Source organism: Crotalus tigris, unplaced genomic scaffold, assembly GCF_016545835.1.
Source record: "Crotalus tigris isolate CLP2741 ecotype Arizona unplaced genomic scaffold, ASM1654583v1 scf7180000017666.379230911805:20528666, whole genome shotgun sequence".
Taxonomy (NCBI): domain Eukaryota; kingdom Metazoa; phylum Chordata; class Lepidosauria; order Squamata; family Viperidae; genus Crotalus; species Crotalus tigris.
In genome coordinates, this window is record NW_024096552.1 from 13,593,741 (window position 1) to 13,611,553 (window position 17,813).

The following is a 17,813-nucleotide window of genomic DNA, read 5'->3' on the forward strand; positions in this document are numbered from 1 at the left end:
GAGGTACTAATACTGTGTTTCCCCCAAAATAAGATCTGGTCTTATATGGGTTTTTTTTTTTGCCTCCAAAAGAAGCAGTAGGTCTTATTTTCAGGGAATGTCTTATTTTTTTTCCTGACATATGCCATGCCTTGTGATGGTGGTACCAATAGCCCTGTCCAGCAGGTGGCTGCTGGCCAACTTCTGCGGCTGCTCGCAGCCACTGGTGGCAGGCCGCGTGGTCCTCCATACCATGCTGCTGCCATGAGGCATGGCAGGTGGGGGAGGGGGTAGAGCTTCCCCCAGCACCCCATAGATGCCTAAACACTTTTCGCCAGAGGGAGACTGGAAGCTTCATCTGCTTGCAAATGGGGCACTTCAAAATGGAGTGGTATGTTATTTGCAAGCAGATGAAACTTGTCATGGAGAAAAGTATTTGGGGGCCTATGGGGCTGAGTGAATCTCCATGAGGCAAGGCAGGTAGGGGAGAGGGTGGAGCTGCCCCAAGCACTCATAGGTGCTCAAACACTTTTTGCCCAGAAAGAAACTGGAAGCTTTGTCTGCTTGCAAATGGGGTGCTTGAAAACCGAGCTATTTGCTCCATTTGCAAGTGCCCCATTTGCAAGTAGACAAAGCTTCCAGCCTCCATCATTTCTCCATCTGGGCAAAAAGTGTTTGAGCGCCTATGGGGCACTTGGAAATGGAGTGAATTTCTCAGTTTCCAAACACTTCCAGTCTCCCTCTAGCTGAAAAGTGTGTGGTGTGTCCAGATCGCCTGACTCCCCCCAGACAGTGTTGGCTCCATGTGCTGACCGCTGCTTGTGCTGGCCATCCCCACCCCTGGGCTTATTTTTGGGGTAGGGCTTATATTAGGCCTGCCCCAAAATTCAGACCAGGGCTTATTTTTAGGGTGGGTCTTATTTTCAAAGAAACATGGTACCATTTTATAAAGCCTTAGTAAGACCACACCTAGAATACTGTATCAGTTTTGGCCACCACACTATAAAAAATATGTTGAGACTCTAGAAAGAATGCAGAGAAGAACAACAGAGATGATTAGGGGCCTGGAAGCTAAAGCATATGAAGAATGGTTGCAAGAACTGGGCATGGTTAGTCTAGTGAAGGACTAGGGATGACATTATACCAGTATGCCAATATTTGAGGGGCTGTTACAGAGAGGAGGAAGTTCAAAGTATCCGAAGGCCAGACAAGGAACAATTTCAATCTAGAAATAAGGAGAGGTTTTCTGACAGTGAGAACAATCAACCAATGAAACAACTTGCCTTCAAAATTTGTGGGTGCTTCATCACTGGAAGCTTTCAAGAAGAGACTGGACAGACATTTGTCCGAAATGGTATAGAGTTTCCTGCTTGAGCAGGACTAGATGACCTACAAGATTCCTTCCAAGATCCCTTCTGTTATTCTGTATCTTAATATCCCAAAATGTGTTTGAGACCTTTGACAATGTGAATATCAGGCTGCCTTGTTCCAACACCTTATAAGTTCTATTGGAATAACTGGAAATGATTTGACCTCTGGCAAAAGAATGTTTTCTATCTGTAGGGAGTTTTTTTTAAATACAAATACAAGTTATTCAAATGGAATATGGGTTTTAAAAACATGTAAAATTATTTGTTTAAAAGAAATGCATCAAAGCAACTCTGAATTAGATACAAGTTTCTGAAAATATATATTTGAGATGGGCTGCTAAATGAATTTGTTCAATAAATAAATACACCACACACAGCTAGGATAACCGTAAGCTGCAGAATTCCTATCCCAGGAAAAATCTTGCAATCAAATGATCACAATTTTATATAAATAGCTATATTTCATTCTTCCCATTTTCTTCTATGAAAACTTACATTAGCTAAAATTAAAGGAAAATCCAGAAAATGTGTATCTCAATAAATCACATAATAATGTTTGAGTTACAGAACATATGAAATAGGCCTATAGCAGTAAGTTAAGAAAAATTTTTTTAAAAAATGTAGTTGATGAGAAGAGAAGCCTTAAGCGTTCTATACAATTTTTAAAATCCTATTAGAAGGCAATTCAAAGTGTTTCAATTCACTATTAAAATTTGTGCTGTTTTAAAATAAAAAATTGAAAGGAGTATACAATGGAAATATTCTTAAAAAATTGAACGTAGATTCAATTAATTTACATTTACATTTGTGTAATTTACATTTGTGGCTGTCTCAACTATTATGGTCATTCACAGGTTATTTAATAGGGGTGTGCATAATTTAAGAAAATTATTCAGAAGAAATGAAAACAAATGTGTAGGGACACAAGAACAATATATATTTAAAGCATATGTATCATTTCTCAGACCACCTGTGAAACTAAAAAGATATGACCAAATTAAATCACATAACTGCCTTAATAAGCTGACTTTTAAAACATGATCTTTTTTAAGTTGCAGGGAAGACGAAAAAGAAGTAACGAGAAAAAGAAAGGGAACTAGTAGCTCTTTAAAGAGGAGCTATATTTCTTTGAAGTGACTCTTAGGAATCATTTTCAAAAGGCACACTCTTCTATTATTTAATATATATTTTATACTGAAAGTAAAATAATTTGAATGAATACTTGATTGTATTCATTGTATCTAGGATATCATGGTAGATATATGTACATACCTGGTATAAAAACATGTGACCTTTCTGGGGACTTTGAAGGCAAGCTGATTTGCACTGTTCATTATAGAAATTTATTGCAGCTGAAATATTTGCTGTCTAAATCTACTTAAAGTCAAACTTACTGTACTCGAGAATAACTACTGATAGAGATGTTGCTGATAGAACCTGACTTGATTCAATACAAAGTGACACAACCTAAGGTGACAGGAACAGCACACTACATCTTTCAACATGCCTCCTGCTTTCATTCATTATGTGGCATAAATTATGGTATCTCAAGCCATTTTTATTTCTAGCATGACCTGGTTGGAACAAACCCTAATTTTCTTTCCAATCCAAAAGATACTTAGCAGTAGTCCTAGCAAAAAAATATATCAATAAAAGACATTTAAATAACAAAAATATTGTATTAAATCAATCAGTTTGATTATGCATATTCATCTGTGCTAATATTTCTATACGGATAGAAATTAAGGAATACAGTTGGGACTCAGTTCAATCTCACATCAAAAGGAGAGAGGGATATGACTGGGTTAGCTCAGGCTATATTTGCTAGCCAAATATATAATATGATATATTATCAGAAAAATTAATCTGCAGAATCCAATATGAATCAATTAATGGGACCAAAGGTTTAGTCTTCCGAGTTTTTTGACTTGTGCTGGAACTCATCCTTAGGGAACTTCTCTCTACCAGAATCAGTGGTGGGATTCAGCCAGTTCACACCGGTTCGGTAGAACTGGTAGCTAATTTTTTGTTGACTTTGGCAAACTGGCTGAATCCCTACCCCTTTTTCACAAGGCCCATAATGGACCGAAGGAAGTATGTGGACATCACTTCCGTAAGTCCCTTCTGAGCCTCGGAAGCCTGGGGGAGGCCTCCCAGGCCCTGAACGGCCCACTTGAACTGTGTGGACATTACTTCTGAAAGTTTGTTCTGAGCCTCAGAGGCCAGACTTCCAGAAGCAGCATCCATGCAGAGAACTGGTTGTTCAGGTATTTGAATCCCACCCCTGGCCAGAATATATATTTTGGGCTATGTGCCTGGTTGTGTCTTGTGTTTTATTTGTTGATAGGGCTGTTGATGGCTGGCTATTAAGTTGTTGGCTGTTGTTTCCTTGTGCTGACAAGTCCTCACTCCTAAGTACCTGGTAAGCTGGTGGTAAATTAGCATTCCTGTTGATTGAAAAAGGGCCTGTTACCCAGGCTTCAATCATTTCCCTGGCTACCTTTGTACCTGCTCGATCAACAATCTTAATTGCCGCAAAATTGAAGGTATGTCCTTGTTCATTGCAATGTAAGGCTAGATGTCAATGCTGCTAACATTGGATGTTCTTGCTTTGACAACAGATGGAAATGTAGCTCTATTGCTTTGTGCCAGGGGAGGGGAATTCAGTTTTTGGCTTCAACTATGTAGTGCCAATACTTTGTTTCTCAAATAAAAGATTCTTTAAGGAAAACAATGCATTGAAGTTCTTTTGAAGGGATTCATCTGTTGGAACCATCAATGAATTTGGGTTTCCTTGTCTCACTGCTCATTTGTGTTCTTGCAATCTGATGGTTAGCTTCCTCCACATCTGTCCTACATAGTCACAGGGGCAATCCATGCAGAGAATTGTATTGCAAAGATCACTTGGAAGTGGGAGATACTTCTAATATAATCTGGTCAGGATTGAAGGAATCAAACTCCTGGCTGTGAGTTACTGTAATATGGCAATACTGCATTCTAACCACTGTGCCGCCATGAATCCCTAGAGCCATGGCGACACAGTGGTTAGAATGCAGTATTGCAGTATTACAGGCTAACTCACAGCCAGGAGGTTGATTCCTTCAATCCTGACCAGCCCAAGATTGACTCAGCCTTCCATCCTTCTAAGGCCAGTAAAATGAGGACTCAGATTGTTAGGGGCAATATGATGGCTTGAAATAGCTTAGAGAGTGCTGTAAAACATTATGAAGTTGTATATAAGTCTAAGTGCTATTGCTATGGATTACTCCTGTGACTATGTAGGGCAGATGGGAAGAAAGCTAACCTTCAGACTGCAAGAACACAAGTGGGTGGTCAGACAAGGAATTCAAACTCATTGGTAGCTTCATATTGCAATAAACAATATGAATTTTGTTTCAAACAATATCAAGATTGTTTGCCAAGCAGGTACAAAGATAGCCAGGGAAATGATTGAAGCCTTGGAAACAGGCTCTTTTTCAGTCAACAGGAATATTGATTTACCACCAGTTTACCAGGTACTTAGGAGTGAGGACTTGTCAGCACAAGGGAACAACAGCCAACAACTTAATAGCCAGCCATCAACATCTCAATCAACAAATAAAAAGCCACAAACAACTAGGTGCTACATAAATACCACAAATATACAGAATAATCCAAAGTACAATAATATAGTAGAGAAAAGCTCCCTGAGGAATGGCTCCAGCATGAAAGCTCAGAAGACTAAACCTCTGGTCCAGGTGACTGTCCCAGATTGGCTCTTGCAACATTATCCTGGGACATGTATATTTGCCTTCAATCATGAAAAATAAATCTCTGTTTTTCTTTCTCATTTAATTTATATAGCTTTCACACAAATAATAAGTGGCAACAAATACCACTTTAAAATGCCTTGGTAAGGCCACACTTGAAATACTGCATCCAATTTTGGTCACCACGATGTAAAAAAGATGTTGAGACTCTAAAAAGATTACAGAGAAGAGCAACAAAGATGATTAGGGGATTGGAGGCTAAAACATATAAGGAACGGTTGCTGGAATTGGGTATGTCTAGTTTAATGAAGTGAAGGACGAAGGGGGACATGATAGCAGTGTTCCAATATCTCAGGGATTGCCACAAAGAAGAGGGAGTCAAGTTATTTTCCAAAGTGCCTGAAGGCAGGACAAGGAGCAACTGGTGGAAACTAACCAAAGAGAGAAGCAACCTAGGAGAAACTTCCTGACAGTTAGAACAATTAACCAGTGGAACAACCTGCCTCCAGAAGCAGTGAATGCTTTTAAGAAGAAACTGGACAGCCATTTGTCCGAAATGGTGTAGAGTTTCCTTCCTGAGCAGGGGGTTGGACTTGATGACTTCCAAGGTTCTTTCCAACTTTATCATCATCATTATTATTAAATACTGAGGGCTTTTTTTCTTATGGTGTCTTAGGATATCCTACAAGCTTGTAGCTGTAAATGTGTTTATTAGATTTTCTCTCAGTCATTTAGGCTATATGATTTTTTTATTCCACTATTCATGTTTCTTTTTAGATACTGTTTATATTTAAGATATTTTTTTCAGCTTATGTCTAGAAATACAAAGTGCTCTTAAAAGTCACTCCTGGTTAGAGCTAATGAATCTGAGCACGGGGAGAAAACAAAAAGATCTTTGCTGAACTATCTCTAAATTTCTTTGGTTGTTCAGTCCTCAGTGCTTGTCAGAATTCTGTTGTATATCAAATGCTGTTTTATGTGTCAGACTATAAGATAAGGAGAAGGCATGAACAAGTGGAACAATTAGGTTACATACAGTAATTCTATGCTTTGTAAAAGTCTGTACTAAACTTGTAAATGTCTGTACTATTCATAAGGTCAAACACAGACAAAATATATGAGTTTTGATTTTGCTAGATATTATCACAAGCCTGGATTATATGAAATTGTTACACTATTCACCTTAATCCACAAATCAAACCAAGAGATTCTGATGCAATGAACTGCATATGATTGAAATATGAATACAATCTGGTTTTAATTCAGGGGAAATAAATGGATTCCTTAATTCAGGGCTCCCCAAACCCCTGGCTGAAGCCCACTACTAGGCCGCAGCCTATCTGAAACTGGGCTGCGAGAGTGATGGGCAAACACATGTGCATGAAGCTCCACTCACACCCTTTAATGGAGGGTGAAGCTCACGTGAGTGGAGCTTTGCAAGCGAGCACTCTCTGCTTGTTCGAGTGGAGCTCCACTTCCTGCACCTTGCCAGGCCAGCAAGATGGAAAGGTTGGGGGACTGTTGCCCTAATTCCCTCCACTCCCACATGATTGTTGTGTAGAACCAAGTACTACACAAATATAATAAATAGATGTATTAATTAAACCTTGAGAGATTCTAGACAACCAACAGAATAAATGTGATGATACAACATGATATAGCTAATCAAGTTGGGTTATGTTATGTTAATGGAGGAAAAGAAAGAATATTAATGAAGTTTGAGAGCCTTGTGAATAATAATTATGGCATATTTAAACATTGTTAAGCAGCTGTAGAGAATATCTTTCATAGAAACTTATACTTTTCCTTCCATTTCTTCTACTCTTCCAGCACATATGATTCAGATTTTCAAGCTATTACTTAAAGTATATTAACAGTTGTAGTTTTACTAAGGACCCCTGAAAATGTACATATTGTCTACGGATGCAAGGGAGGGTTGAAGCAAATTCAATTTCAGTCCTTAATAAAATAATTTCAAATGACATTCTATGAAAGCTTTCAAAAATGAATTACACAGATTTTTTGGAAATTCTTGATCTTCTTTTTCTGCATATATTTTGTACAATTAGTCTGTGACTATTCATCTTGAAAATGCTATATTTTTTTCCTTGAATTCTCTCGAGCTTTCTTCTTCCATTCCTAATATTTTGTTGCTTCTATTTTTACTCTATTCTGCTCATCTATCTTCACTTAAAGTCACTGCCTGGAAATCTGCAGAATTTGATAGATGTATGACAGCAAGTTCAACATGATCAAGAGAACCAATTAAAAAATATAAGGAGATGTGACTCTTATATCACAATACAGAACATCATCATTGCTCACTGCAAGCATAAAGCAAATATTTTTGAATCAAGTGTAGCTAGGAAACTACCTTAGCTCTTGTTAGAACTGAAGTCAAGTGAATTGCAGGATTCAAAACTATAATATTTCTTCTCAATAACTAGTTTTTTTATTGGGACCTCTTTAAATTTTTAATACTACCTCTGCCCCAACCCCATCTCAATTTTTCACTCTAAGTAACTTTTTGTGATGACTTAATCTGGAACTATTTTGTTGCAAAATACATAATGTTGTTTTATATTCTAATCCCATTAATACATGACTTTGTTTATCCCACTTTCTTAGAGCCTTTTCCTTTTATGACATACAAAAAAATTCACAAAACTCTGGACTATGTTGTTTTTGTAATGTGGCTCAGTCAAAAGTCAAAAGAGTGTCAAAGGAAGTGACTTATTCTCCATAATTTGATTTCTCCATCAGTGTTAGATGGAAGATATAAAAAAATCTTTAATTATAGATTAAGTAGTCCTACCTTGTAATGTCAGATGTACAGAAAGAGGAAAATTCATAGAAAGACTCCAGTTGTTCACAACTGTTATTATTCTTAAGATATTTAAAGTCAGGAGGAATAATTGCATTGAGCACAGCTTCTGTAGGATCACAAACATGCCAAAATCATAAACATATAATTTGGAAAAAAGATACAAGGAAAGTTTTGTGGACAGAGGACAATATAGCTTACCTAATGGCAAGATGCCCAATGGTGAAGATGGCAAGGTCTAATATTAGATCTTGTCTTAGTGGCCTAATCTGGAGGGCCATAAATAGGTAAAGTTCTCAGTAAGAACTGCAGGCAATTCTTTCAATGCATAAATTTCAGAACTCTTGGTAGACAACCACATCTGATATAACAATAGCATAGATGTCATTGCAATGAAAAAAGTGAATAAGTAAGAAGAATGATCTAATGTAAGTATACTGCCATAGGTGCAGAAATCAAAGCTGCCAAATTAAAACTGTATACTATCTTTTTCTCCAGCAAATATGCTAACATTCAAATAACCTGTAACTTTTTATTAAATCTCATATTGTCTATAGAATTGTGTCATTCCAAAGAGCATTCTTGATAAATGAAACTCTTCATATATCCTGCCTTTTCTACCTTTCTCTTTTGACCAGAATCACACAAAATATTTATGGATGCTATAGTCATGCTTAATGCCTATCAATCAAAGTGTTCATGTATGTATGTGTCTGTGGGTGTGGAGATTGCTAATCATCATCATTATCATCATCATCATCTATTTTTTGTTCATTACTATTTTTCTGATTATTATTTCTTGCATGTGCGTGAAAGCTTGAAATAATAGCAGTGAAGTCATAGGACAATTGTACATCACCTTGTGGCTTTCATTTACCAACTCTGCTACAACAGACTATGTTTCCAGGTTCTGCATAGCAGTGCTCAAGATTCAGGAGATGTTGACTTGTGCTTGGGGCTCAGTTTTATAAAGTAGATTCAATGTGCATTTAGTTTGTCATGTTAAGGTGGTTTGTAACTTGATATAATTTCATATACTAAGTTTTTACCTGCACCCACCTAACACTGCCACCCCTTTTAAATGTTGTCATATTTATAATTTATACATTTTTAGTATTTTCTAGTTTTTTTATAACTCCCTTTAGATATTTATTTTTGTAACTTACAGAGAGTTAGAGATATTATATACTTCTTTTTTATGATTGTACCCCACTTTCTTATGCTGGTTTATTACAATAATAAGGATTAATTTGATTTTATAGTATAGAAATAATTCTGAGACCTTGCCCCAGTTCCGTACAACACACTTTTTTATACCATTTAATTGATTTGGGAATATGTCTCCCCTTTTCCTTTTCCTTATTCTCTCTCTCATTAACCTGAAATCACGTGCTTAATATTGGATGGTCTGGATGCTTATCATTGGTTTGATGATACCAAAGAAATATATTGGCTGGAAAAAATACATTAAGATTTTTTTTGTCCCATATTTTCTATTTAGGAAAAAATTGTATCCATTTTTCCCTTATAAAGGACAGTAGAATGTTTATGTTATAATCTACACTGTGATCATTTTGTAATAATAATAGTTCACCTGAAATCTGTAAAGATTTCTTCTCAAAAGAAAATTATTCAAATCAAATGAAACTCAAGCTGACGAGGGATTCTGTTCTAATCACATGTTCCTACATTCTTGAAATTTTGTTTAATGTCTAAAGGTCTGTCATTTTTCAAACTTCTGTTCAGCAAGCAATAAACCAAAATACCTGGTAAGGAGCTTTATTTCAATGTAGCATTTCTTCACATAAAATCAGATGAAACAAAACATCTGAATAATACTGGTAATTTTATTTCTTGTTTTTCTGCTTTTCCTACACAATTAAGGTCTGCAAACTCAATTTATTTTAGTAAAAGTAAAGTCATTAAAAGGTAGTCTGTGCTTTGTAGGATCAACCTTTTGTCCAATATTAGACCTTTAAAATACCTCATTTAATGAACCACAAATTATCACTACCAGAAAAAAATAAAATCAACATTCAGTTAGTTAATCAGGTAAAATTTTGGTTTCATCATTATTTTTTAGATCACTGGTTGAAGTATTGCACAGTATAATAGGAACTGTTTCATTGTGCACTACTGAGAAGCCATTCATCAATATGAAAGGTAAGGAGATTGCATTCTACTTTTGCAACATTTTAATATGACAAATAATTAAGAAATATAGCTTCAAGTAATGTTTTATATACAACATTTGTATTCTTTGAGTTTTATATCCAGATTTCCAAAAAATTTGCTATGTGACCTTGAAAAAAATAATCGTTTTTAAAAAAATTGTATCTGAGTTCAGTTTAGATCTTTTACTGATACTAATGGTAACTAAATGCTGTAAGCAGTAATCATCAAGGAGTTTTGTATGAATCGCTTATCTTCATATTATCCAGTTTCATTCTAGTTACTTGAATATTTTACTGAATGTTTAAATGTTCCAGTGAATGATTAAACTGAATACTAAATGATTAAAAAAAATGGCAATATTTTTAAAAAGCTACAATCAAAAGGAAACTGGCACTTTATCTGGTCATATGTTATTTTAAGGGACCTTTTATTGTTGAAGCCTGCATAATCTATAATACATGAGTTTAAGAGCAGACTATTAGTCATGCATTATGGTTGTATTTACTTTATGATCATGTTGGAACAACAGATGCCAGGAATGTGTAATTTCATTTATTTGAAAAGAATTGGGGGTATACCGCTGGGTATTAAACCCACCCAATACCTACCCACCCAAAATCTTCTCAATGACTTCAGAAGGTTTCAGTTCGTGAAGCAAATTGCCATAGAAACACTTTCAAATACAAAGAAATTTTGAAGAATTCTCCCAGAAAGAATATGTTGTTTTGCTCTTTTGCTTTTGATTGTCTGATGGCAAAATATATACAAGGGTGTTATCTGTATTTCTCTGCACTTGAGAAATATGCTGGCTTCCCCCACTGCTTTGCCTGCTGGTTTCTCATATTTATATTCAAGACTGTGAAGGATATTTTTCCATTAGTGGTCACACCTAAAAAGGAGCACTGCTTCTCTGAAACTATTGGTGAATTTCTTCTTCCCCAGGAAAAATCTACCCAATTTTTCTGCCCACAAAATTGATGGATTTTTTGGGAAGTCACTTGTGTTTAGCTCTGTTTGGATACCATCTCTTATCAATTTAGAAGTTCACACACTTTAGAATATGTTTAAACTTATCAGTTTAGAGGTTTAAACACTTTAGAGTATGTTTAAACTAAACTTATACTTTTTACTTTTAAGGAGAGGAATAGGTGCTTTGAAATGCAAAATCCCAGGCAACTGGCCATTCAGTACCTACCCTTTAATGCCAGAATGAGTAACTTACTCTATTTTCATCCAGCACAACCCTCACCATTAATGGGTATTAACAGCCATACTGTATTTCTATGTCTTAAATATTAATTGAAGGAACAAGACTGTACACTGTAATGCTGTGTGCTCCATGCTCTCACACACTAGTAAGATTGTCACACTCATCTTTTAGCTAATTAGTATGCACACACAAATGCATAAGAAACAACTTTTAAAAAAATTCTTTCTGGCACTGAACTGAACTAACCTTAGAATATGATCAATATTGTTGGGAATTATGGAAAAGTAAATGAAGTATACCATATTTCCTGGCTAAATGCTGGTAGATACTAAATATATTAAGCGAGCAGAGAGAGAGAGAATGTATATGTTTTCCAGTTTATTACATAGAGTACCAATCTGTGACTATCTGCTCTTGGACATAGGCATGGCTTGGGCTTATGCACAATAAAATTAACCATTGGCTCTCAGGAAGAAAATATATTCCCTTGAAACCAAATTCATTAATTAATGCTTTGATACCTAAACTGATACCTCCAAAATATTTTTGTCTCATTCTCTTTATTGTCAGGTAGAACAACTATCTTGAAGAAGGAGTGTGTCATTTCAAGATAAGGAAGATATTTCCATTGAAAGGGTTCAATCTTTTTTTTCTATCTATCAAGAATATTATTTCTTTCTTTCTACTGAGGATATTCCTTGCAGAGGTTGAAAATATTTTACTGGATGTATAGATTGTGTAATGACTTTTTTGCATGGTGTAAAGCTGCAAGATTCACACTGTCTAGATAAGCTGCTAAGGAGGAGTAGAGTAGAGTAGAGTAGAGTAGAGTAGAGTAGAGTAGAGTAGAGTAGGACAGGAGAGAACAGAACAGAACACTTTATTTGGCCAAGTATCATTACACAGCAGAAGCTCTAGGTGTACATACAAAGTAACAGAATAATATTAAACATAATAATAATACCAATAAGGATAGTAAGGAAGATATTAATTAATTAATAATAATTAATAATAATCACTCCGTAGGGCACTACCTTGACATGGTTGTGGGGCCTGTGAAATCTGAGGAAGATAAGATCTATGCCAGTGGTTCAGCCATCCTGACCAGATCTCATGAGGAGTCAGACAAAGAGTGTCTCTTCCATAAAAAATATAGTGAGATATAAATTTCAGAAAGCTATACTGGCTTGGATGTCACCTGGATTAACAAGGTCCACATTAGATGTTGGAGTTCCTGAATATTTGGTGAAAAATGGGCTACAGGACTGTTGCCTGAGCAACTAGGGCCAGTAGCTGTAAAATTACTAGAAGAAAAGGTGTTTAGTTGTCATAAATATACAGTGATTGAAATAATGGTCTGTTATGACAGATCAAGTCCAACAAAAAGAGGATATTTGAAATGAATCCACCAGTTCTGGAAAGAAGAACATCCAGAATCAGACATAACAGAACAGAGACTAGCAGATCAACATCAATTTATAATATAAAATAAAGTTTCACAGAAGCAGAACTGGAAGAACCACCCAGGGCAAAGAAATCAAAGCTTTGACAGAAGTAATGCAGAGGTAAACCAGGGAAAGTTGGCAATAAAAGAATCCAATAGAGATATACAATTGTTTTCATTTATAAACCAGGCACCCTCTCCTCTGCCTCAGGAAAAACAAAGCCCTCTAACTAAAGAAGTAAAAGAATTGAAACAAAGATTAACTGACCATTACAAAAACCTCAGAATAAGTATGCTCGCATTGAAGGTTGTTCCAAATAAAAGCTAGCACAAGTGTTAAAAGTTGCAAATACTGCAATATAAAGTATAAGTACCAACTCACTGCAAGAAACAAACCAACTAATGTACAGCACAGCTGCAGTTATAACTGAATATCTGGGATGCAAAATCAACAAAGAAAATCAAATAGTGCATCACAAAAATGGGAGATCAGACTGGAAAATAAGATCAGCAAGTTGAGATCAGATGCAAGCAAGCTAGAAGAGATGAAAGAAAAGAAGCTGAAGAACAAGAAGACCAAAGAATTCCTACTCAAGAAATACCACGTAGAAACAAGGAAGATCAAGGAACACTGGAAATAATAAAGCAGTTAATAACAGCTGTAGCCAAGAAGATCAGCAGATACAAAGCTCAAGTTGCAAATTATAGGCAGTGTTATGTCCTGAGCCTGCAAAAGCAGGCTCAGGACGTTGCATTGGTCCAAGGCATTCCAAAAGCTGCCCAGGACCAGACAGAGCGGCACCAGTCTTGTGCGCATGCGCAAGGTGTGAAAACACTCTGTTCCTATTGGTTGGTTGGTTTCTGGCCATATAAAAAGGCCTGTGTGCCTTTTGCTTTTGCTTGGTTGTTGTAGAAGGAGAATAAAATGTTTGTTCAGCATCACCATGTGTTTTCATCATTCGCACGTGAACGAAGTTTACAACAGACAGAACCTCCAATTTCAACCCAGTCAGAAACATTTCTACAAATTCATTAATGGAGAAACTGCAGTGAATCAGTCAGTACCTGACAAGGAAGAAACAATGCTGCTCTGGGCACAGATATAGGATAGCCCAAAGAAATAGAACAGGAAAGCAGCTTGATTAAAAGAGGCAGATAACAATAAAAAAGAAGTTGAAATGAAAGAACTAGTAATAACAGCAGAAATGGTAGAGAAAAGAACAAGGAAGATCAAGAATTGGTCAGCACCATGAAGATGAATTGCATGATTTTTGGTTGAAACATTTAACTGGTCTATACCCACTCATTGCCAAGTAATTTAACAATAAATTACAAAGAGATGAAATTGAAGAGTGGCTATCATCTGGGAAAACCTACCTGATAATGAAAGATACAGCAAAAGTGGCAGCACCAAGCAAACAGACCAATTATTTGCTTACCAACAACTTTCAAATTGCTAACTGGTATGGTAGCTGTGCAGTCCAACAGCATCTAGTTGAAAACAATCTCTTTCCACTTGAGCAAAAAGAAATCACCTCAACAGCAGAGAAACAAAAGATCAACTCCTAATTGACAAAATGATTTTGGAAAACTGCAAGAGAAGGAAGACCAACGTGAATGAAGCATGGATTGACTACAAAAAGGGATTTGACTCTCTGCCACATGACTGAATAATCAAATGCTTAGAAATAATAGAGTATTTCTGTTCTGTGCACAGAATTTGGTCAGCTAGGGTTTTCAGTGTGCTGCTTGTGCAAGCCTGGGGTGGTATATAAACCTAAACCAAGATGAAGCAGGAAAACTCTCGTGGAGCATAAAAGGGTTTGCAGTTGATGAATAGTGTCTCCAAGTCCACATTACAATTTTTTTTAGTACTCTGACATCCTTGCACCATTTGAAACAGTGGGCATGGTCCACATTAACACTAATGGCATTGGGAAATATCTTTCATCTGTCCTGAAAATGTCCAAGCCAAGAGAACATCAAGCATGGCATTTAGTATTTTCCTAAGAGTTCAAATGTGAAATTGATGCTCTTGTAACAAAAGTATATAATTCAAATCAGCCTTAATGCCAGAGGAACAGCAAGAATCAACAAACCAATTTTGGGAGATATATGGAGAATTATAATCTAGTTAGTTTTAGGTCTGCTCTAGAAAAAATGATTGAAATGGTTATCAGAGAAAAAATAACTAAATATGAAGAGGAGAAAGTGTTACTGAAAGAAAATCAGAATAGATTCTGCAAAGGCAAATGCTGCCTTACAATTTTTAAGAATTTGTTTTGAGATTGGTAGCATATACCAACCTATTATTATATTTTAGACTTTTTGAATAAAATTCCTTATCAAAGATTCTTGAGTAAATTTACTCATTATGGAATTTAAAGATCTGAGTATTTTATGGATTGATAACTAGTTAAGAAACAGAAAGTAAAGAATAGGAAAAATGGGCAGTGAGAGACCTAAGAAGTGGAGTTGCTCAACAATTTGTGTTGGGACTAATACTTTTTATCTCATTCTGTCCATGATGGGCTAACATGTGAATTTGTGACTGTATAATAAAAAAAATTACATGGTTCCATTTATATTCTTTGTGAGTGATAGGCAACTAACACTGCATTTTGTTTTATGAAGGTGAAAATGACATTTTATGTTACTATAAATCTATTTATAGCAATACAGTAATACAGCAATGTATAAAGCAATGTTCTTCATATCCAATATTGTGTAGCAGAGCAGTTGTACTGAAGTCTTTCTGTATTCCATATATACTGTAACATTCCTAGTGTTCTCAGATTTGTAAAAACTCATTTTGGACAAAGTCAAAAAGTAACTGAAAATATTTATTGTAGAAGTGAGTAATGGTATGTTCCTTTAATGGAAAAAACAAAATGCCATCTGTATGCTGCTGCTTATAATTTCATAATAAAAGGTTTAAATGATAATACTTAATACTAAGGTTTAAATTAATATTATTTCCCAATGCACTTGCCAGGTTACAATAAGTGAGATACTACACACTCTATATAATCTTTTGAATGGAACAAAATTAGATTCATAATGCCAAATTGATGCCTGCAATGTAAGATAAAGTAAACAAACATATTCCTTCCCTTTGCCCCCACTCAAAGTTCAAATATTTGAGATTTAAAGAGAAATCCCAGTCATTTCTTATTACTGTGAAGGTCAACCTAGCTAGGAAAATTGTTTCTGCTTTACAATTCCCCAAACTGTAGAAAGCAGTTAGAGTTCTGGACAAAAACTAATGTTGCATTCAAAAGGAAAAGTTGATATGGCATTGCTGAAGTAATAAGAGAATTTTTTACTCTTTCCACTTCCCAGTGAACCTAATCAACTGTGACATGAGAAAATACACTGGGCTCACTCAGCTAGAGTCTGACTGCCACCTGAAAATAGCCACAATATTCCACTGTTTGGGACTTTATAATGATACTTCTGACATCAATTTTGTATATGTACATCAAAATGCCATTAGAAATGCTTACAAACACTTACTTACTCAAAACTCCAATCAAAGCTTAGCTATGGTTGGTGAAAGGTTTCTTTCAATTACTCATAAAAAAGCATCTAGTTATGGAAAAGGCAACTTAAATTAACTTGAATATGTAAAAATCTTTGCTTTGATTTTACCTGGTATGTCTCTTAAATGTCACTAGATGAAACAAATGTTTAAAGCCCTGAAAATAAGACTTACATGATCTTAAGTTGGCTTACTTTCACTGTTACATAAATTAGATTATATCTCCTAAAAATATTCACCAGGTCTGAAAAAGGAAGGCTCTAAAAAATGAGAGACTGTAATGCAGTAGACATGAGCAACTTTGTTGAGATACATATATAGCTTATTGAAACACCTGCACAAAATGTATATTCAGCATGAAGAAGACAAACGTGTAAATGAAAACAGACTCTTTTGATAAATGTATGACATCCTTAATAAAGCTTTTGATGACAGTTTTATTATCTTTTCAATAATGAAAAACTGAACATTTCTAATGTGACTGCATATCATAGTATTATGAACCACCTTGTGTTCTAATATTTACAGGAAATACTACAAGTGTTTGACATATAAGTGAGGTAATGGGCTGACTTTAATAACCATGTGATCAATATGAAGTGCTATTTTTATAGCTTACATTCAATATATAAAGGTTCATGGAGGGCAAATCTTTAGCAAAGCAATAAAGCTAAAAAAAATCCAGTAGGATACCAGAGTTTTTGAATGTTTAGTTGGAGGTCTAGAATTTAAGTAGTATTTAAACCTACATGATTCAGAAATTTTGACACTGTTATTTATCTATTAAATGCATAACATAATATCATGAAGCATAATATCTAGATGTTTAAATAATTGATGATCTCTGACATTTCATCTTTCAGCAAACATATTCTGATGTCTTTATGCTACATTTATCATAATTCTTTAAAAAAAGAATACTGCAAGCTCAAGAAATATACTCAAAAGTCTGACCACATTTTTTTCTCATATTATATCATAAACTGATTTGGAAACTCTAATACAAACAAATCCAAAATGAGGTTGGAGTGTTCTGATGTTGGGAGTTCTTCAACAAATCCTGCGTTTGCATCTCTATGCTTTCTCAAGATTATTTTCCCTTGCAAGCGAGAAAAGTGATGGAAGTGTAGAAGAAAATGTTGGGAATCTTTGAATCCACAATCCGTTTACCCCTTTTGCAATTTTCTAATGTCAGGATTCTACCCACCCCCATATTCAGAAAATAGAGAAATATATTATTGTACTCCTCTCCCTGAAGTCAGAAACCTGAAGAATCTTATGGGTCTTGGAGTGTCTTTAGGTTCAAATATGGTTTACAATACAACATTGAAAGGAAAGAGAAAAAATATGCAAGAATTGCAAATATAAAATCTGTATATTGAATTCATTGTTCTTTATATATGTACCTTAGCATATTACATGCAACTTTTGCCTTAGTTGAGTTGTACTTTGCTATAGTAATTATTTTGATTAGATCTTTTGAGTGCTCAAGGAGTATGACTAATGCCATAATGGAAAGAA

The 17,813-nt window shown here is 35.3% G+C and overlaps 1 protein-coding gene across 4 annotated transcripts in view; it reads right to left on the reverse strand.

The window, feature by feature from the left end:
- POU6F2 (POU class 6 homeobox 2) overlaps positions 1–17,813 on the reverse strand; it is a 379,459-nt gene that overhangs the window by 57,634 nt on the left and 304,012 nt on the right. The gene's annotated exons all lie outside the window — the stretch shown is intronic.